General features: G+C 31.8%; 1 long non-coding RNA gene across 2 annotated transcripts in view; it reads left to right on the top strand.

The window, feature by feature from the left end:
- Positions 1 to 6,908: 6,908 nt before the first annotated feature.
- Positions 6,909 to 23,897, top strand: part of LOC128079808 (uncharacterized) — a 33,179-nt gene continuing 16,190 nt past the window's right edge. Inside the window, exon 1 of one of the 2 annotated variants that reach the window (XR_008206318.1) lies at positions 6,909 to 6,938. This is a non-coding gene — a long non-coding RNA (uncharacterized LOC128079808). Of the gene's footprint in view, positions 6,939 to 15,909; positions 15,944 to 23,897 lie in introns of those variants that run through there. The other variant, XR_008206317.1, reaches the window with a different exon arrangement.

Genomic DNA, 23,897 nt, shown 5'->3' with positions numbered 1-23,897 from the left:
AACAGGGATTTCTATGAAAATAAGCGATATTTTAAGGGGAAAAACAGGGATTTCATGAAAATAAGCGATATTTCAGGGGAAAAACTGGGATTTCTATGAAAATAAGCGATGTTGAAGGGGAAAAACAGGGATTTCTTTCAAAATAAGCAATAATTCAGGGGAAAAAGAGGGATTTCTATGAGAATAAGCAATATTTAAGGGGAAAAACAGGGATTTCTATGAAAATAAGCGATATGTTATGGTTAAAAGCTGGGATTTCTATAAAAATAAGCGATATTTTAGGGGAAAAACAGGGATTTTCATGAAAATAAGTGATATTTTAGGGTTAAAAACAGGGATTCCTTGGAAATAAGCGATGTTTGAGGTTAAAAACAGGGATTTCTGTGAAAATAAGCGATGTTGAAGGGGAAAACAGGGATATCTATGAAAAGAAGCGATATTTTAGTGTTAAAAACAGGGATTTCTATGAAAATAAGCGGTATTTAAGGTGAAAAAGAGGGATTTCCATGAAAATAATTGATGTTGAAGGGAATAACAGGGATTTCTATGAAAATAAGCGATACTGAAGGATAAGAAGAGGGATTTCGTTGAAAATAAGCGATATTTTAGGGGAAAAACAGGGATTTCTATGAAAATAAGCGATATTTCAGTGCTAAAAACAAGGATTTCTATGAAAATAAGCGATATTTAATGGGGAAAACAGGGATTTATGTGAAAATAAGCGGTGTATTAGGTTAGAAACTGGGTTTTCTATGAAAATAAGTGATGTTTGAGGTTAAAAACAAGGATTTCTATGAAAATGAGCGATATTTCAGGGGAAAAACAGGGATTTATGTGAAAATAAGTGATATTTAACGGGAAAAACAGGGATTTCTATGAAAATAAGTGATATTTAATGGGAAAAACAGGGATTTCTATGAAAATAAGCGAAAAATAAGCGATATTGAAGGGGAAAATCAGGGATATCTATGAAAATAAGGGATATTTTAGGGGAAAAACAGGGATTTCTTTCAAAATAAGCAATAATTCAGGGGAAAAACAGGGATTTCAATGAAAATAAGCGATAATTCAGGGGAAAAACAGGGATTTCTATGAAAATAAGCGATATGTTGAAGGGGAAAAACAGGGATTTCTATGAAAATAAGCAACACTGAAGGGGAAAAACAGGGATTTCTATGAAAATAAGCGATATTTTAGGGGAAAAACAGGGATTTCTATGAAAATAAGCGATATTGAAGGGGAAAAACAGGGATTTCTATGAAAATAAGCGATATTTTAGGGGAAAAACAGGGATTTCTATGAAAATCAGTGATATTTAGGGGAAAAACAGGGATTTCTGTGAAAATAAGCGATATTTCAGGGGAAAAACAGGGATTTCTATGAAAATAAGCGATATTTAAGGGGAAAAACAGGGATTTCTATGAAAATAAGCGATATTTTAGGGTTAAAAACAGGGATTTCTATGAAAATAAGCGATATTTCAGGGGAAAAACAGGGATTTCTATGGAAAATAAGCGATATTTACAGGGGAAAACAGGGATTTATGTGAAAATAAGCGGTGTATTAGGTTAGAAACTGGGTTTTCTATGAAAATAAGTGATGTTTGAGGTTAAAAACAAGGATTTCTATGAAAATGAGCGATATTTCAGGGGAAAAACAGGGATTTATGTGAAAATAAGTGATATTTAACGGGAAAAACAGGGATTTCTATGAAAATAAGTGATATTTAATGGGAAAAACAGGGATTTCTATGAAAATAAGCGATATTTCAGGGGAAAAACAGGGATTTCTGTGAAAATAAGCGATATTTTGAAGGGGAAAAACAGGGATTTCTATGAAAATAAGCGATATTTTAGTGTTAAAAACAGGGATTTCTATGAAAATAAGCGATATTTAAGGGGAAAAACAGGGATTTCTATGAAAATAAGTGATGTTGAAGGGAAAAACAGGGATTTCTATGAAAATAAGCGATATTTTAGGGGAAAAACAGGGATTTCTATGAAAATAAGCGATATTTTAGGGGAAAAACAGGGATTTCTATGAAAATAAGCGATATTTCAGTGCTAAAAACAGGGATTTCTATGAAAATAAGCGATATTTAATGGGGAAAACAGGGATTTATGTGAAAATAAGCGGTGTATTAGGTTAGAAACTGGGTTTTCTATGAAAATAAGTGATGTTTGAGGTTAAAAACAAGGATTTCTATGAAAATGAGCGATATTTCAGGGGAAAAACAGGGATTTATGTGAAAATAAGTGATATTTAACGGGAAAAACAGGGATTTCTATGAAAATAAGCGACATTTAAAGGGAAAAACAGGGATTTAAGTGAAAATAAGCGATATTTCAGGGGAAAAACAGGGATTTCTATGAAAATAAGCGATATTTTGAAGGGGAAAAACAGGGATTTCTTTCAAAATAAGCAATAATTCAGGGGAAAAACAGGGATTTCTATGAGAATAAGCAATATTTAAGGGGAAAAACAGGGATTTCTATGAAAATAAGCGATATTTTAGGGGAAAAACAGGGATTTCTGTGAAAATAAGCGATATTTTAGGGGAAAAACAGGGATTTTCATGAAAATAAGTGATATTTTAGGGTTAAAAACAGGGATTCCTTGGAAATAAGCGATGTTTGAGGTTAAAAACAGGGATTTCTGTGAAAATAAGCGATGTTGAAGGGGAAAACAGGGATATCTATGAAAAGAAGCGATATTTTAGTGTTAAAAACAGGGATTTCTATGAAAATAAGCGGTATTTAAGGTGAAAAAGAGGGATTTCCATGAAAATAATTGATGTTGAAGGGAATAACAGGGATTTCTATGAAAATAAGCGATACTGAAGGATAAGAAGAGGGATTTCGTTGAAAATAAGCGATATTTTAGGGGAAAAACAGGGATTTCTATGAAAATAAGCGATATTTCAGTGCTAAAAACAAGGATTTCTATGAAAATAAGCGATATTTAATGGGGAAAACAGGGATTTATGTGAAAATAAGCGGTGTATTAGGTTAGAAACTGGGTTTTCTATGAAAATAAGTGATGTTTGAGGTTAAAAACAAGGATTTCTATGAAAATGAGCGATATTTCAGGGGAAAAACAGGGATTTATGTGAAAATAAGTGATATTTAACGGGAAAAACAGGGATTTCTGTGAAAATAAGTGATATTTAATGGGAAAAACAGGGATTTCTATGAAAATAAGCGAAAAATAAGCGATATTGAAGGGGAAAATCAGGGATATCTATGAAAATAAGGGATATTTTAGGGGAAAAACAGGGATTTCTTTCAAAATAAGCAATAATTCAGGGGAAAAACAGGGATTTCAATGAGAATAAGCGATAATTCAGGGGAAAAACAGGGATTTCTATGAAAATAAGCGATATTTTGAAGGGGAAAAACAGGGATTTAAGTGAAAATAAGCAACACTGAAGAGGAAAAACAGGGATTTCTATGAAAATAAGCGATATTTTAGGGGAAAAACAGGGATTTCTATGAAAATAAGTGATATTTAAGGGGAAAATCAGGGATTTCTATGAAAATAAGCGATATTTTAGGGAAAAACAGGGATTTCTATGAAAATAAGCGATATTTTAGGGTTAAAAACAGGGATTTCTGTGAAAATAAGCGATATTTTAGGGGAAAAACAGGGATTTCTATGAAAATAAGCGATATTTGAAGGGGAAAAACAGGGATTTCTATGAAAATAAGCGATATTTTAGGTTAAAAACAGGGATTTCTATGAAAATAAGCGATATTTCAGGGGAAAAACAGGGATTTCTATGAAAATAAGCGATATTTAAGGGGAAAACAGGGATTTATGTGAAAATAAGCGTTGTATTAGGTTAGAAACTGGGTTTTCTATGAAAATAAGTGATGTTTGAGGTTAAAAACAAGGATTTCTATGAAAATGAGCGATATTTCAGGGGAAAAACAGGGATTTATGTGAAAATAAGTGATATTTTAGGGAAAAACAGGGATTTCTGTGAAAATAAGTGATATTTAATGGGAAAAACAGGGATTTCTATGAAAATAAGCGATATTTCAGGGGAAAAACAGGGATTTCTGTGAAAATAAGCGATGTTGAAGGGGAAAAACAGGGATTTCTATGAAAATAAGCGATATTTTAGGGGAAAAACAGGGATTTCTATGAAAATAAGCGATATTTAAGGGGAAAAACAGGGTTTTCCATGAAAATAAGTATTTAAGGGGAAAAACAGGGATTTCTATGAAAATAAGCGATATTTTAGGGGAAAAACAGGGATTTCTATGAAAATAAGCGATATTTTAGGGGAAAAACAGGGATTTCTATGAAAATAAGCGATATTTCAGGGGAAAAACAGGGATTTCTATGAAAATAAGCGATATTTAATGGGGAAAACAGGGATTTATGTGAAAATAGGCGGTGTATTAGGTTAGAAACTGGGTTTTCTATGAAAATAAGTGATGTTTGAGGTTAAAAACAAGGATTTCTATGAAAATGAGCGATATTTCAGGGGAAAAACAGGGATTTATGTGAAAATAAGTGATATTTAACGGGAAAAACAGGGATTTCTATGAAAATAAGTGATATTTAATGGGAAAAACAGGGATTTCTATGAAAATAAGCGATATTTTAGGGGAAAAACAGGGATTTCATGAAAATAAGCAATATTCAGGGGAAAAACAGGGATTTCAAAATAAGCGATAATTCAGGGGAAAAACAGGGATTTCTATGAAAATAAGCGATATTTTAGGGGAAAAACAGGGATTTCTATGAAAATAAGCGATATTTTAGGGGAAAAACAGGGATTTCATGTGAAAATAAGCGATATTTTAGGGGGAAAAACAGGGATTTCTATGAAAATAAGCGATATTTTAGGGTTAAAAACAGGGATTTCTGTGAAAATAAGCGATATTTTAGGGGAAAAACAGGGATTTCTATGAAAATAAGCGATATTACAGGGGAAAAACAGGGATTTATGTGAAAATAAGCGATATTTTAGGTTAGAAACTGGGTTTTCTATGAAAATAAGTGATGTTTGAGGTTAAAAACAGGATTTCTATGAAAATAAGCGATATTTCAGGGGAAAAACAGGGATTTATGTGAAAATAAGTGATATTTTAGGGGAAAAACAGGGATTTCTGTGAAAATAAGTGATATTTAATGGGAAAAACAGGGATTTCTATGAAAATAAGCGATATTTTAGGGGAAAAACAGGGATTTCCATGAAAATAAGCGATATTCAGGGGAAAAACAGGGATTTCTATGAAAATAAGCGATATTTTAGGGGAAAAACAGGGATTTCTATGAAAATAAGCGATATTTTAGGGAAAAACAGGGATTTCATGAAAATAAGCGATATTTTAGAGGAAAAACAGGGATTTCTATGAAAATAAGCGATATTTTAGGGGAAAAACAGGGATTTCTATGAAAATAAGCGATATTTTAGGGAAAAACAGGGATTTCTATGAAAATAAGGGATATTTTAGGGGAAAAACAGGGATTTCTATGAAAATAAGCGATATTTTAGGGGAAAAACAGGGATTTCTATGAAAATAAGCGATATTTTAGGGGAAAAACAGGGATTTCTATGAAAATAAGCGATATTTTAGGGGAAAAACAGGGATTTCTGTGAAAATAAGCGATATTTTAGGGGAAAAACAGGGATTTCTATGAAAATAAGCGATATTTTAGGGGAAAAACAGGGATTTCTTTGAAAATAAGCAGATAATTCAGGGGAAAAACAGGGATTTCTATGAGAATAAGCGATATTTAAGGGGAAAAACAGGGATTTCTATGAAAATAAGCGATATTTTAGGGGAAAAACAGGGATTTCCATGAAAATAAGCGATATTTTAGGGGAAAAACAGGGATTTCTATGAAAATAAGCGATATTTTAGGGTTAAAAACAGGGATTCCTTGGAAATAAGCGATGTTTGAGGTTAAAAACAGGGATTTCTGTGAAAATAAGCGATGTTGAAGGGGAAAACAGGGATTTCTATGAAAATAAGCGATATTTTAGTGTTAAAAACAGGGATTTCTATGAAAATAAGCGGTATTTAAGGGGAAAAACAGGGATTTCCATGAAAATAATTGATGTTGAAGGGAATAACAGGGATTTCTATGAAAATAAGCGATACTGAAGGATAAGAAGAGGGATTTCGTTGAAAATAAGCGATATTTTAGGGGAAAAACAGGGATTTCTATGAAAATAAGCGATATTTCAGTGCTAAAAACAGGGATTTCTATGAAAATAAGCGATATTTAATGGGGAAAACAGGGATTTATGTGAAAATAGGCGTTGTATTAGGTTAGAAACTGGGTTTTCTATGAAAATAAGTGATGTTTGAGGTTAAAAACAAGGATTTCTATGAAAATGAGCGATATTTCAGGGGAAAAACAGGGATTTATGTGAAAATAAGTGATATTTAACGGGAAAAACAGGGATTTATGTGAAAATAAGTGATATTTAATGGGAAAAATAGGGATTTCTATGAAAATAAGCGAAAAATAAGCGATATTGAAGGGGAAAATCAGTATTTCAGGGGAAAAACAGGGATTTCTTTCAAAATAAGCAATAATTCAGGGGAAAAACAGGGATTTCAATGAGAATAAGCGATAATTCAGGGGAAAAACAGGGATTTCTATGAAAATAAGCGATATTTTAGTGCTAAAAACAGGGATTTAAGTGAAAATAAGCAACACTGAAGAGGAAAAACAGGGATTTCTATGAAAATAAGCGATATTTTAGGGGAAAAACAGGGAATTATGTTAAAATAAGTGATATTTAAGGGGAAAAATCAGGGATTCCTATGAAAATAAGTGATATTTAATGGGAAAAACAGGGATTTCTATGAAAATCAGCGGATATTTTAGGGGAAAAACAGGGATTTCTGTGAAAATAAGCGATATTTTATGGGGAAATAGAGGGATTTCTATGAAAATCAGCGATATTTTAGGTGAAAAACAGGGATTTTCATGAAAATAAGGGATATTTTAGGTTAAAAGCAGGCATTTCCATGAAAATAAGCGATATTTCAGGGGAAAAACAGGGATTTCTATGAAAATAAGCGATATTACAGGGGAAAACAGGGATTTATGTGAAAATAGGCGTTGTATTAGGTTAGAAACTGGGTTTTCTATGAAAATAAGTGATGTTTGAGGTTAAAAACAAGGATTTCTATGAAAATGAGCGATATTTCAGGGGAAAAACAGGGATTTATGTGAAAATAAGTGATATTTAACGGGAAAAACAGGGATTTATGTGAAAATAAGTGATATTTAATGGGAAAAACAGGGATTTCTATGAAAATAAGCGATATTTCAGGGGAAAAACAGGGATTTCTTTCAAAATAAGCAATAATTCAGGGGAAAAACAGGGATTTCTATGAAAATAAGCGATATTTCAGGGGTTAAAAACAGGGATTTCTATGAAAATAAGCGATATTTTAGGGGAAAAACAGGGATTTCATGAAAATAAGCGATATTTTAGGGGAAAAACAGGGATTTCTATGAAAATAAGCGATATTTTAGGGGAAAAACAGGGATTTCTATGAAAATAAGCGATATTTTAGGGGAAAAACAGGGATTTCTATGAAAATAAGCGATATTTTAGGGGAAAAACAGGGATTTCTATGAAAATAAGCGATATTTAATGGGGAAAACAGGGATTTATGTGAAAATAGGCGTTGTATTAGGTTAGAAACTGGGTTTTCTATGAAAATAAGTGATGTTTGAGGTTAAAAACAAGGATTTCTATGAAAATAAGCGATATTTTAGGGGAAAAACAGGGATTTATGTGAAAATAAGTGATATTTAACGGGAAAAACAGGGATTTCTATGAAAATAAGTGATATTTTAGGGAAAAACAGGGATTTCTATGAAAATAAGCGATATTTTAGGGGAAAAACAGGGATTTCTGTGAAAATAAGCGATATTTTAGGGGAAAAACAGGGATTTCTATGAAAATAAGCGATAATTCAGGGGAAAAACAGGGATTTCTATGAAAATAAGCGATATTTTAGGGGAAAAACAGGGATTTCTATGAAAATAAGCGATATTTTAGGGGAAAAACAGGGATTTCTATGAAAATAAGCGATATTTTAGGGGAAAAACAGGGATTTCTATGAAAATAAGTGATATTTTAGGGTTAAAAACAGGGATTTCTATGAAAATAAGCGATATTTTAGGGAAAAACAGGGATTTCTGTGAAAATAAGCGATATTTTGAAGGGGAAAAACAGGGATTTCTATGAAAATAAGCGATATTTTAGTGTTAAAAACAGGGATTTCTATGAAAATAAGCGGATATTTAAGGGGAAAAACAGGGATTTCCATGAAAATAATTGATGTTGAAGGGAATAACAGGGATTTCTATGAAAATAAGCGATATTTTAAGGATAAGAACAGGGATTTCGTTGAAAATAAGCGATATTTTAGGGGAAAAACAGGGATTTCTATGAAAATAAGCGATATTTCAGGGGAAAAACAGGGATTTCTATGAAAATAAGCGATATTTAATGGGGAAAACAGGGATTTATGTGAAAATAGGCGTTGTATTAGGTTAGAAACTGGGTTTTCTATGAAAATAAGTGATGTTTGAGGTTAAAAACAAGGATTTCTATGAAAATGAGCGATATTTCAGGGGAAAAACAGGGATTTATGTGAAAATAAGTGATATTTAACGGGAAAAACAGGGATTTATGTGAAAATAAGTGATATTTAATGGGAAAAACAGGGATTTCTATGAAAATAAGCGAAAAATAAGCGATATTGAAGGGGAAAATCAGGGATTTCTATGAAAATAAGGGATATTCAGGGGAAAAACAGGGATTTCTTTCAAAATAAGCAATAATTCAGGGGAAAAACAGGGATTTCAATGAGAATAAGCGATAATTCAGGGGAAAAACAGGGATTTCTATGAAAATAAGCGATATTTTAGGGGAAAAACAGGGATTTAAGTGAAAATAAGCAACACTGAAGGGAAAAACAGGGATTTCTATGAAAATAAGCGATATTTTAGTGCTAAAAACAGGGATTTCTATGAAAATAAGCGATATTTTAGGGGAAAAACAGGGATTTCTATGAAAATAAGCGATATTTTAGGGGAAAAACAGGGATTTCTATGAAAATAGCGATATTTTAGGGGAAAAACAGGGATTTCTATGAAAATAAGCGATATTTTAGGGGAAAAACAGGGATTTCTATGAAAATAAGCGATATTTTAGGGGAAAAACAGGGATTTCTATGAAAATAAGCGATATTTTAGGGTTAAAAACAGGGATTTCTATGAAAATAAGCGATATTTTAGGGGAAAAACAGGGATTTCTATGAAAATAAGCGATATTTAAGGGGAAAACAGGGATTTATGTGAAAATAAGCGTTGTATTAGGTTAGAAACAGGGTTTTCTATGAAAATAAGTGATTTTGAGGTTAAAAACAGGATTTCTATGAAAATAAGCGATATTTTCAGGGGAAAAACAGGGATTTATGTGAAAATAAGTGATATTTAGGGAAAAACAGGGATTTCTATGAAAATAAGTGATATTTAATGGGAAAAACAGGGATTTCTATGAAAATAAGCGATATTTTAGGGGAAAAACAGGGATTTCTATGAAAATAAGCGATATTTTAGGGGAAAAACAGGGATTTCTATGAAAATAAGCGATATTTTAGTGAAAAACAGGGATTTCTATGAAAATAAGCGATATTTTAGGGGAAAAACAGGGATTTCCATGAAAATAAGCGATATTTTAGGGGAAAAACAGGGATTTCTATGAAAATAAGCGATATTTTAGGGGAAAAACAGGGATTTCTATGAAAATAAGCGATATTTTAGGGGAAAAACAGGGATTTCTATGAAAATAAGCGATATTTCAGGGGAAAAACAGGGATTTCTATGAAAATAAGCGATATTACAGGGGAAAACAGGGATTTATGTGAAAATAGGCGTTGTATTAGGTTAGAAACTGGGTTTTCTATGAAAATAAGTGATGTTTGAGGTTAAAAACAAGGATTTCTATGAAAATGAGCGATATTTCAGGGGAAAAACAGGGATTTATGTGAAAATAAGTGATATTTAACGGGAAAAACAGGGATTTATGTGAAAATAAGTGATATTTAATGGGAAAAATAGGGATTTCTATGAAAATAAGCGAAAATAAGCGATATTTTAAGGGGAAAAACAGGGATTTCTATGAAAATAAGCGATATTTTAGGGGAAAAACAGGGATTTCTATGAAAATAAGCAATAATTCAGGGGAAAAACAGGGATTTCAATGAGAATAAGCGATAATTCAGGGGAAAAACAGGGATTTCTATGAAAATAAGCGATATTTTAGGGGAAAAACAGGGATTTCTATGAAAATAAGCAACACTGAAGGGGAAAAACAGGGATTTCTATGAAAATAAGCGATATTTTAGTGCTAAAAACAGGGATTTCTATGAAAATAAGCGATATTTTAGGGGAAAAACAGGGATTTCTATGAAAATAAGCGATATTTTAGGGGAAAAACAGGGATTTCTATGAAAATCAGCGATATTTTAGGGGAAAAACAGGGATTTCTGTGAAAATAAGCGATATTTCAGGGGAAAAACAGGGATTTCTATGAAAATAAGCGATATTTTAGGGGAAAAACAGGGATTTCTATGAAAATAAGGGATATTTTAGGGGAAAAACAGGGATTTCTATGAAAATAAGCGATATTTTAGGGTTAAAAACAGGGATTTATGAAAATAAGCGATATTTTAGGGGAAAAACAGGGATTTCTGTGAAAATAAGCGATATTTTAGGGAAAAACAGGGATTTATGAAAATAAGCGATATTTTAGGGGAAAAACAGGGATTTCTGTGAAAATAAGCGATATTTTAGGTTAAAAACAGGGATTTCTATGAAAATAAGCGATATTTTAAGAGAAAAAACAGGGATTTCTATGAAAATAAGCGATATTTTAAGGGGAAAAACAGGGATTTCCATGAAAATCAGCGATATTTTAGGGGAAAAACAGAGATTTCTATGAAAATCAGCGATATTTTAGGGGAAAAACAGGGATTTCTATGAAAATAAGCGATATTTTAGGGGAAAAACAGGGATTTCTGTGAAAATAAGCGATATTTTAAGGGGAAAAATCAGGGATTTCTATGAAAATAAGCGATATTACAGGGGAAAACAGGGATTTATGTGAAAATAGGCGTTGTATTAGGTTAGAAACTGGGTTTTCTATGAAAATAAGTGATGTTTGAGGTTAAAAACAAGGATTTCTATGAAAATGAGCGATATTTCAGGGGAAAAACAGGGATTTATGTGAAAATAAGTGATATTTAACGGGAAAAACAGGGATTTATGTGAAAATAAGTGATATTTAATGGGAAAGGGATTTCTATGAAAATAAGCGATATTTTAGGGGAAAAACAGGGATTTCTATGAAAATAAGCGATATTTCAGGGGAAAAACAGGGATTTCTTTCAAAATAAGCAATAATTCAGGGGAAAAACAGGGATTTCAATGAGAATAAGCGATAATTCAGGGGAAAAACAGGGATTTCTATGAAAATAAGCGATATTTTAGTGCTAAAAACAGGGATTTAAGTGAAAATAAGCAACGATGAAGGGGAAAAACAGGGATTTCTATGAAAATAAGCGATATTTTAGGGGAAAAACAGGGATTTCTATGAAAATAAGTGATATTTAATGGGAAAAACAGGGATTTCTATGAAAATAAGCGATATTTTAGGGGAAAAACAGGGATTTCTATGAAAATCAGCGATATTTTAGGGGAAAAACAGGGATTTCTGTGAAAATAAGCGATATTTTAGGGGAAAAACAGGGATTTCTATGAAAATAAGCGATATTTTAGGGGAAAAACAGGGATTTCTATGAAAATAAGGGATATTTTAGGTTAAAAACAGGGATTTCTATGAAAATAAGCGATATTTTAGGGGAAAAACAGGGATTTCTGTGAAAATAAGCGATATTACAGGGGAAAAACAGGGATTTATGTGAAAATAAGGGATATTAGGGGAAAAACAGGGATTTCTATGAAAATAAGCGATGATGTTTGAGGTTAAAAACAAGGATTTCTATGAAAATGAGCGATATTTCAGGGGAAAAACAGGGATTTATGTGAAAATAAGTGATATTTAACGGGAAAAACAGGGATTTCTATGAAAATAAGCGATATTTAGGGGAAAAACAGGGATTTCCATGAAAATAAGCGATATTTTAGGGTTAAAAACAGGGATTTCCATGAAAATAAGTGATGTTTAGGTTAAAAACAGGGATTTCTATGAAAATAAGCGATATTTCAGGGGAAAAACAGGGATTTCTATGAAAATAAGCGATATTTTAGGGGAAAAACAGGGATTTCTATGAAAATAAGCGATATTTTAGGGAAAAACAGGGATTTCTATGAAAATAAGCGATATTTTAGGGGAAAAACAGGGATTTCTATGAAAATAAGGGATATTTTAGGGTTAAAAACAGGGATTTCCTATGAAAATAAGCGATATTTTAGGGGAAAAACAGGGATTTCTATGAAAATAAGCGATATTTTAGGGGAAAAACAGGGATTTCTATGAAAATAAGCGATATTTTAGGGGAAAAACAGGGATTTCTTTGAAAATAAGGATATTTTAGGGGAAAAACAGGGATTTCCATGAAAATAAGCGATATTTTAGGGGAAAAACAGGGATTTCTATGAAAATAAGCGATATTTTAGGGGAAAAACAGGGATTTCTATGAAAATAAGCGATATTTTAGGGGAAAAACAGGGATTTCTATGAAAATAAGCGATATTTTAGGGGAAAAACAGGGATTTCCATGAAAATAAGCGATATTTTAGGGGAAAAACAGGGATTTCTATGAAAATAAGCGATATTTAATGGGAAAAACAGGGATTTCTATGAAAATAAGCGATATTTTAGGGTTAAAAACAGGGATTTCTATGAAAATAAGCGATATTTTAGGGGAAAAACAGGGATTTCTATGAAAATCAGCGATATTTTAGGGGAAAAACAGGGATTTCTATGAAAATAAGCGATATTTTAGGGGAAAAACAGGGATTTCTGTGAAAATAAGCGATATTTTAGGGGAAAAACAGGGATTTCTATGAAAATAAGCGATATTTCAGGGAAAAACAGGGATTTCTATGAAAATAAGCGATATTATAGGGGAAAAACAGGGATTTCTATGAAAATAAGCGATATTTTAAGGGGAAAAACAGGGATTTCTATGAAAATAAGCGATATTTTAGGGTTAAAAACAGGGATTTCTATGAAAATAAGCGATATTTTAGGGGAAAAACAGGGATTTCTATGAAAATAAGCGATATTTTAGGGGAAAAACAGGGATTTCTTGTGAAAATAAGCGATATTTCAGGGGAAAAACAGGGATTTCTATGAAAATAAGCGATATTTTAGGGGAAAAACAGGGATTTCTATGAAAATAAGCGATATTTTAGGGTAAAAACAGGGATTTCTGATGAAAATAAGCGATATTTTAGGGGAAAAACAGGGATTTCTATGAAAATAAGCGATATTTTAGGGGAAAAACAGGGATTTCTATGAAAATAAGTGATATTTTAGGGGAAAAACAGGGATTTCTATGAAAATAAGCGATATTTTAGGGGAAAAACAGGGATTTCTATGAAAATAAGCGATATTTTAGGGGAAAAACAGGGATTTCTATGAAAATAAGCAATATTTTAGGGAAAAACAGGGATTTCTGTGAAAATAAGCGATATTTTAGGGGAAAAACAGGGATTTCTATGAAAATAAGCGATATTTTAGGGGAAAAACAGGGATTTCTATGAAAATAAGCAATATTTAAGGGGAAAAACAGGGATTTCTATGAAAATAAGCGATATTTTAGGGTTAAAAACAGGGATTTCTATGAAAATAAGCGATATTTTAGGGTTAAAAACAGGGATTTCTATGAAAATAAGCGATATTTTAGGGGAAAAAAAGGGATTTCTATGAAAATCAGCGATATTTTAGGGGAAAAACAGGGATTTCTGTGAAAATCAGTGATATTTTAGGGGAAAAACAGGGATTTCCATGAAAATAAGCGATATTTTAGGGGAAAAACAGGGATTTCTATGAAAATAAGCGATATTTTAGGGTTAAAAACAGGGATTTCTATGAAAATAAGCGATATTTTAGGGGAAAAACAGGGATTTCATGAAAATAAGCGATATTTTAGGGTTAAAAACAGGGATTTCCATGAAAATAAGCGATATTTTAGGGGAAAAACAGGGATTTCTGTGAAAATAAGCGATATTTTTGGGTTAAAAACAGGGATTTCTATGAAAATAAGCGATATTTTAGGGGAAAAACAGGGATTTCTGTGAAAATAAGGGATGCTTTAGGGTTAAAAACAGGGATTTCTATGAAAATAAGCGATATTTTAGGGTAAAAACAGGGATTTCTGTGAAAATAAGCGATATTTTAGGGTTAAAAACAGGGATTTCCATGAAAATAAGCGATATTTTAGGGTTAAAAACAGGGATTTCTGTGAAAATAAGGATATTTTAGGGTTAAAAACAGGGGAATTCCATGAATATAAGGGATATTTTAGGGGAAAAAACAGGGATTTCTATGAAAATAAGGGATATTTTAGGGTTAAAAACGGGGATTCCATGAATAAGGGATATTTTAGGGTTAAAAACAGGGATTTCTGTGAAAATAAGCGATATTTTAGGTGAAAAACAGGGATTTCCATGAAAATAAGGGATATTTTAGGATAAAAGCAGGGATTTCCATGAAAATAAGCGATATTTTAGAGGAAGAACGGATTTCCATGAAAAAAAGCGATATTTTAGGGTTAGAAACAGGGATTTCTATTAGAATAAGCGATATTTTAGTGCTAAAAACAGGGATTTCCAAGAAAAAATAGCGATATTTTAGGTTAAAAACAGGGATTTCCATGAAAATAAGCGATATTTTAGAGGAAGAACGGATTTCCATGAAAAAAAGCGATATTTTAGGGTTAGAAACAGGGATTTCTATGAGAATACGCGATATTTTAGGGTTAAAAACAGGGATTTCCAAGAAAAAATAGCGATATTTTAGGTTAAAAACAGGGATTTCTATGAAAATAAGGGATATTTTAGGGGAAAAACAGGGATTTCTATGAAAATAAGCGATATTTTAGGGGAAAAACAGGGATTTCTGTGAAAATAAGGGATATTTTAGAGGAAAAACAGGGATTTCTGTGAAAATAAGTGATATTTTAGGGGAAAATCAGGGATTTCTATGAAAATAAGCGATATTTTAGGTTAAAAACAGGAATTTCTATGAAAATAAGCGATATTTTAGGGGAAAAACAGGGATTTCTATGAAAATAAGCGATATTTTAGGGGAAAAACTAGGATTTCATGGAAAATAAGGGATATTTTAGGGGAAAAACAGGGATTTCTATGAAAATAAGGGATATTTTAGGGGAAAAACAGGGATTTCTGTGAAAATAAGCGATATTTTAGGGGAAAAACAGGGATTTCCATGAAAATAAGGGATATTTTAGGGGAAAAACAGGGATTTCCATGAAAATAAGCGATATTTCAGGGGAAAAACAGGGATTTCCATGAAAATAAGCGATATTTTAGGGGAAAACAGGGATTTCCATGAAAATAAGCGATATTTTAGGAGAAAACAGGGATTTCTATGAAAATAAGCGATATTTTAGGTGAAAAACAGGGATTTCCATGAAAATAAGCGATATTTTAGGTTAAAAACAGGGATTTCTATGAAAATAAGCGATATTTTAGGGGAAAAACAGGGATTTCCATGAAAATAAGGATATTTTAGTGTTAAAAACAGGGATTTCTATGAAAATAAGGGATATTTTAGGGTTAAAAACAGGGATTTCCATGAAAATAAGCGATATTTTAGGGGAAAAACAGGGATTTCCATGAAAATAAGCGATATTTTAGGAGAAAACAGGGATTTCTATGAAAATCAGCGATATTTTAGGTGAAAAACAGGGATTTCCATGAAAATAAGGGATATTTTAGGTTAAAAGCAGGCATTTCCATTAAAATAAGCGATATTTAAGGGGAAAAACAGGGATTTCCATGAAAAAAAAGGATATTTTAGTGTTAAAAACAGGGATTTCTATGAAAATAAGCGATATTTTAGGGTTAAAAACAGGGATTTCCATGAAAATAAGTGATATTTTAGGTTAAAGGCAGGCATTTCCATGAAAATAAGCGATATTATAGGGGAAAAACAGGGATTTCCATTGAAAAAAGCAATATTTTAGGGTTAGAAACAGGGATTTCTATGAGAATAAGGGATATTTTAGGGTTAAAAACAGGGATTTCCATGAAAAAAAGCGATATTTTAGGGTTAGAAACAGGGATTTCTATGAAAATAAGGGATATTTTAGGGTTAAAAACAGGGATTCCATGAAAATAAGCGATATTTTAGGGTTAAAAACAGGGATTTCTGTGAAAATAAGGGATATTTTAGGGTTAAAAACAGGGATTTCCATGAAAATAAGCGATATTTTAGGGGAAAAACAGGGATTTCTATGAAAATAAGCGATATTTTAGGGGAAAAACAGGGATTTCTATGAAAAAAGCGATATTTTAGGGTTAGAAACAGGGATTTCTATGAAAATAAGCGATATTTTAATGGGTTAAAAACAGGGATTTCTATGAAAATAAGCGATATTTTATGGTTAAAAACAGGGATTTCTATGAAAATAAGCGATATTTTAGGGGAAAAACAGGGATTTCTATGAAAATAAGCGATATTTTAGGGGAAAAACAGGGATTTCTTTGAAAATCAGTGATATCTTAGGGGAAAAACAGGGATTTCGATGAAAATAAGCTATGTTGAAGGGGAAAATCAGGGATTTCTATGAAAATAAGCAATATTTTAGGGGAAAAACAGGGATTTCTATGAAAATAAGCGATATTTAGGGGGAAAAACAGGGATTTCTTGGAAAATAAGCGATATTTTAGGGGAAAACAGGGATTTATGAGAAAATAGGTGGTGTATTAGGTTAGAAACTGGGTTTTCTATGAAAATAAGTGATGTTTGAGGTTAAAAACAAGGATTTCTATGAAAATGAGCGATATTTCAGGGGAAAAACAGGGATTTCCGTGAGAATAAGGGATATTTTAGGGGAAAAACAGGTATTTCCGTGAAAATAAGGGATATTTTAGGGTTAAAAACAGGGATTTCCATGAAAAAATGCGATATTTTAGGGTTAAAAACAGGGATTTCCATGAAAATAAGGGATATTTTAGGGGAAAAACAGGGATTTCTGTGAAAATAAGCGATATTTTAGGAGAAAACCAGGGATGTCTGTGAAAATAAGCGATATTTTAGGGGAAAAACAGGGATTTCTATGAAAATAAGCGATATTTTAGGGTTAAAAACAGGGATTTCTATGAAAATAAGCGATATTTTAGGGGAAAAACAGGGATTTCTATGAAAATAAGCGATATTTTAGGGTTAAAAACAGGGATTTCTATGAAAATAAGCGATATTTTAGGGAAAAACAGGGATTTCTGTGAAAATAAGCGATATTTTAGGGGAAAAACAGGGATTTCATGGAAAATAAGGGATATTTTAGTTTAAAAGCAGGCATTTCCATTAAAAGGCGATATTTCAGGGGAAAAACGGGGATTTCCATGAAAATAAGGGATATTTTAGGGTTAAAAACAGGGATTTCTATGAAAATAAGCGATATTTTAGGGTTAAAAACAGGGATTTCCATGAAAATAAGTGATATTTTAGGTTAAAGGCAGGCATTTCCATGAAAATAAGCGATATTTTAGGGGAAAAACAGGGATTTCCATTGAAAAAAGCGATATTTTAGGGTTAGAAACAGGGATTTCTATGAAAATAAGCGATATTTTAGGGTTAAAAACAGGGATTTCATGAAAATAAGGGATATTTTAGGGTTAAAAACAGGGATTTCTATGAAAATAAGGGATATTTTAGGGTTAAAAACAGGGATTTCCATGAAAATAAGCGATATTTTAGGGGAAAAACAGGGATTTCCATGAAAATAAGCGATATTTTAGAGGAAGAACGGATTTCCATGAAAAAAAGCGATATTTTAGGGTTAGAAACAGGGATTTCTATGAGAATAAGGGATATTTTAGGGTTAAAAACAGGGATTTCCATGAAAAAATAGCGATATTTTAGGTTAAAAACAGGGATTTCTATGAAAATAAGCGATATTTTAGGGGAAAAACAGGGATTTCTATGAAAATAAGCGATATTTTAGGTTAAAAACAGGGATTTCTGTGAAAATAAGGGATATTTTAGAGGAAAAACAGGGATTTAAGTGAAAATAAGCGATATTGAAGGGGAAAATCAGGGATTTCTATGAAAATAAGCGATATTTTAGGTTAAAAACAGGGATTTCTATGAAAATAAGCGATATTTTAAGAGAAAAAAAGGGATTTCTATGAAAATAAGCGATATTTAAGGGGAAAAACAGGGATTTCTGTGAAAATAAGCGATATTTTAGGGGAAAAACAGGGATTTCTATGAAAATAAGCGATATTTGAAGGGGAAAAACAGGGATTTCTATGAAAATAAGCGATATTTTAGGGGAAAAACAGGGATTTCTATGAAAATAAGCGATATTTAGGGGAAAAACAGGGATTTCTGTGAAAATAAGCGATATTTTAGGGGAAAAACAGGGATTTCTTTGAAAATCAGTGATATTTTAGGGGAAAAACAGGGATTTCGATGAAAATAAGCTATTTGAAGGGGAAAATCAGGGATTTCTATGAAAATAAGCAATATTTCAGGGGAAAAACAGGGATTTCTATGAAAATAAGCGATATTTAGGGGGAAAAACAGGGATTTCTTGGAAAATAAGCGATATTTAATGGGGAAAACAGGGATTTATGTGAAAATAGGTGGTGTATTAGGTTAGAAACTGGGTTTTCTATGAAAATAAGTGATGTTTGAGGTTAAAAACAAGGATTTCTATGAAAATGAGCGATATTTCAGGGGAAAAACAGGGATTTCCGTGAGAATAAGGGATATTTTAGGGGAAAAACAGGTATTTCCGTGAAAATAAGGGATATTTTAGGGTTAAAAACAGGGATTTCCATGAAAAAATGCGATATTTTAGGGTTAAAAACAGGGATTTCCATGAAAATAAGGGATATTTTAGGTTAAAGGCAGGCATTTCCATGAAAATAAGGGATATTTTAGGGGAAAAACAGGGATTTCTGTGAAAATAAGCGATATTTTAGGAGAAAACCAGGGATGTCTGTGAAAATAAGCGATATTTTAGGAGAAAATCAGGGATTTCTATGAAAATAAGCGATATTTTAGGGTTAAAAACAGGGATTTCTATGAAAATAAGCGATATTTTAGGGGAAAAACAGGGATTTCTATGAAAATAAGCGATATTTTAGGGTTAAAAACAGGGATTTCTATGAAAATAAGCGATATTTTAGGGGAAAAACAGGGATTTCTGTGAAAATAAGCGATATTTTAGGGGAAAAACAGGGATTTCTGTGAAAATAAGGGATATTTTAGGTTAAAAGCAGGCATTTCCATTAAAATAAGCGATATTTTAGGGGAAAAACAGGGATTTCCATGAAAATAAGGATATTTTAGGGTTAAAAACAGGGATTTCTATGAAAATAAGGGATATTTTAGGGTTAAAAACCGGGATTTCCATGAAAATAAGTGATATTTTAGGTTAAAGGCAGGCATTTCCATGAAAATAAGCGATATTTTAGGGGAAACAGGGATTTCCATTGAAAAAAGCGATATTTTAGGGTTAGAAACAGGGATTTCTATGAGAATAAGGGATATTTTAGGGTTAAAAACAGGGATTTCCATGAAAAAAAGCGATATTTTAGGTTAAAAACAGGGATTTCTATGAAAATAAGGGATATTTTAGGGGAAAAACAGGGATTTCTGTGAAAATAAGCGATATTTTAGGGGAAAAACAGGGATTTCTATGAAAATAAGCGATATTTTAGGTTAAAAACAGGGATTTCTATGAAAATAAGCGATATTTTAAGAGAAAAAAAGGGATTTCTATGAAAATAAGCAATATTTTAGGGGAAAAACAGGGATTTCTATGAAAATAAGCGATATTTAAGGGGAAAAACAGGGATTTCTGTGAAAATAAGCGATATTTTAGGGGAAAAACAGGGATTTCTATGAAAATAAGCGATATTTAAAGGGGAAAAACAGGGATTTCTGTGAAAATAAGCGATGTTGAAGGGGAAAATCAGGGATTTCTATGAAAATAAGCAATATTTCAGGGGAAAAACAGGGATTTCTATGAAAATAAGCGATATTTAGGGGGAAAAACAGGGATTTCTTGGAAAATAAGCGATATTTAATGGGGAAAACAGGGATTTATGTGAAAATAGGCGTTGTATTAGGTTAGAAACTGGGTTTTCTATGAAAATAAGTGATGTTTGAGGTTAAAAACAAGGATTTCTATGAAAATGAGCGATATTTCAGGGGAAAAACAGGGATTTATGTGAAAATAAGTGATATTTTAGGGGAAAAACAGGTATTTCCGTGAAAATAAGGGATATTTTAGGGTTAAAAACAGGGATTTCCATGAAAAAATGCGATATTTTAGGGTTAAAAACAGGGATTTCCATGAAAATAAGGGATATTTTAGGTTAAAGGCAGGCATTTCCATGAAAATAAGCGATATTTTAGGGGAAAAACAGGGATTTCTGTGAAAATAAGCGATATTTTAGGAGAAAACCAGGGATTTCTGTGAAAATAAGCGATATTTTAGGGGAAAAACAGGGATTTCTATGAAAATAAGCGATATTTTATTTTAGGGGAAAAACAGGGATTTCTATGAAAATAAGCGATATTTTAGGGTTAAAAACAGGGATTTCATGAAAAATAGCGATATTTTAGAAAAACAGGGATTTCTGTGAAAATAAGCGATATTTTAGGTGAAAAACAGGGATTTCTGTGAAAATAAGGGATATTTTAGGTTAAAAGCAGGCATTTCCATGAAAATAAGCGATATTTTAAGGGGAAAAACAGGGATTTCCATGAAAAAAAAAGGGATATTTTAGGGTTAAAAACAGGGATTTCTATGAAAATAAGCGATATTTTAGGGTTAAAAACAGGGATTTCCATGAAAATAAGTGATATTTTAGGTTAAAGGCAGGCATTTCCATGAAAATAAGCGATATTTTAGGGGAAAAACAGGGATTTCCATTGAAAAAAGCGATATTTTAGGGTTAGAAACAGGGATTTCTATGAGAATAAGGGATATTTTAGGGTTAAAAACAGGGATTTCCATGAAAATAAGCGATATTTTAGGGTTAAAAACAGGGATTTCTATGAAAATAAGCGATATTTTAGGGGAAAAACAGGGATTTCTGTGAAAATAAGCGATATTTTAGGGGAAAAACAGGGATTTCTATGAAAATAAGCGATATTTCAGGTTAAAAACAGGGATTTCTATGAAAATAAGCGATATTTTAAGAGAAAAAAAGGGATTTCTATGAAAATGAGCAATATTTAAGGGGAAAAACAGGGATTTCCATGAAAATAAGCGATATTTTAGGGGAAAAACAGGGATTTCTGTGAAAATAAGCGATATTTTAGGGGAAAAACAGGGATTTCTATGAAAATAAGCGATATTTTAAAGGGAAAAACAGGGATTTCTGTGAAAATAAGCGATGTTGAAGGGGAAAATCAGGGATTTCTATGAAAATAAGCGATATTTCAGGGGAAAAACAGGGATTTCTATGAAAATAAGCGATATTTAGGGGAAAAACAGGGATTTCTTGGAAAATAAGCGATATTTTAGGGGAAAACAGGGATTTATGTGAAAATAGGCGTTGTATTAGGTTAGAAACTGGGTTTTCTATGAAAATAAGTGATGTTTGAGGTTAAAAACAAGGATTTCTATGAAAATAAGCGATATTTCAGGGGAAAAACAGGGATTTATGTGAAAATAAGTGATATTTAACGGGGAAAAACAGGGATTTATGTGAAAATAAGTGATATTTTAGGGTTAAAAACAGGGATTTCTATGAAAATAAGCGATATTTTAGGGGAAAAACAGGGATTTCCATGAAAATAAGGGATATTTTAGGTTAAAAACAGGGATTTCCATGAAAATAAGCGATATTTTAGGGGAAAAACAGGGATTTCTATGAAAATAAGCGATATTTTAGGGGAAAAACAGGGATTTAAGTGAAAATAAGCGATATTTTAGGGGAAAAACAGGGATTTCTATGAAAATAAGCGATATTTTAGGTTAAAAACAGGGATTTCTATGAAAATAAGCGATATTTTAGGGGAAAAACAGGGATTTCTATGAAAATAAGCGATATTTTAGGGAAAAACAGGGATTTCCATGAAAATAAGCGATATTTTAGGGGAAAAACAGGGATTTCTGTGAAAATAAGCGATATTTTAGGGGAAAAACAGGGATTTCTATGAAAATAAGGGATATTTTAGGTTAAAAGCAGGCATTTCCATTAAAATAAGCGATATTTAAGGGACAAACAGGGATTTCCATGAAAAAAAAGGATATTTTAGGGTTAAAAACAGGGATTTCTATGAAAATAAGGGATATTTTAGGGTTAAAAACAGGGATTTCCATGAAAATAAGTGATATTTTAGGTTAAAGGCAGGCATTTCCATGAAAATAAGCGATATTTTAGGGGAAAAACAGGGATTTCCATTGAAAAAAGCGATATTTTAGGGTTAGAAACAGGGATTTCTATGAGAATAAGGGATATTTTAGGGTTAAAAACAGGGATTTCCATGAAAATAAGCGATATTTTAGGGTTAAAAACAGGGATTTCTATGAAAATAAGCGATATTTTAGGGGAAAAACAGGGATTTAAGTGAAAATAAGCGATATTTTAGGGTTAAAAACAGGGATTTCTATGAAAATAAGCGATATTTTAGGGGAAAAACAGGGATTTCTATGAAAATAAGCGATATTTTAGGGAAAAACAGGGATTTCTATGAAAATAAGCGATATTTTAGGGGAAAAACAGGGATTTCTATGAAAATAAGCGATATTTTAGGGGAAAAACAGGGATTTCATGGAAAATAAGCGATATTTTAGGGGGAAAAACAGGGATTTCTATGAAAATAAGGGATATTTTAGGGAAAAACAGGGATTTCATGAAAATAAGCGATATTTTAAGGGGAAAATCAGGGATTTCTATGAAAATAAGCGATATTTTAGGGGAAAAACAGGGATTTCTATGAAAATAAGCGATATTTTAGGGGAAAAACAGGGATTTCTATGAAAATAAGCGATATTTTAGGGTTAAAAACAGGGATTTCTATGAAAATAAGCGATATTTTAGGGGAAAAACAGGGATTTCTGTGAAAATAAGGATATTTTAGGGTTAAAAACAGGGATTTCTATGAAAATAAGCGATATTTTAGGGTTAAAAACAGGGATTTCTGTGAAAATAAGCGATATTTTATGTTAAAAACAGGGATTTCTATGAAAATAAGGAATGTTTTAGGGTTAAAAACGGGGAATTCCACGAATATAAGGGGAATTTTAGGGGAAAAAACAGGGATTTCTATGAAAATAAGCGATATTTTAGGGGAAAAACAGGGATTTCTGTGAAAATAAGCGATATTTTAGGTGAAAAACAGGGATTTCCATGAAAATAAGGGATATTTTAGGATAAAAGCAGGGATTTCCATTAAAATAAGCGATATTTTAGAGGAAGAACGGATTTCCATGAAAAAAAGCGATATTTTAGGGTTAGAAACAGGGATTTCTATGAGAATAAGCGATATTTTAGGGTTAAAAACAGGGATTTCCAAGAAAAAATAGCGATATTTTAGGTTAAAAACAGGGATTTCCATGAAAATAAGCGATATTTTAGAGGAAGAACGGATTTCCATGAAAAAAAGCGATATTTTAGGGTTAGAAACAGGGATTTCTATGAGAATACGCGATATTTTA

The sequence above is a fragment of the Tympanuchus pallidicinctus genome, unplaced genomic scaffold (assembly GCF_026119805.1).
Source record: "Tympanuchus pallidicinctus isolate F22 unplaced genomic scaffold, pur_lepc_1.0 scaffold190, whole genome shotgun sequence".
Classification (NCBI taxonomy): Eukaryota; Metazoa; Chordata; class Aves; order Galliformes; family Phasianidae; genus Tympanuchus; species Tympanuchus pallidicinctus.
Note: the sequence above shows the minus strand (reverse complement) of the source record. Positions and strands in the feature narration are given on the sequence as shown.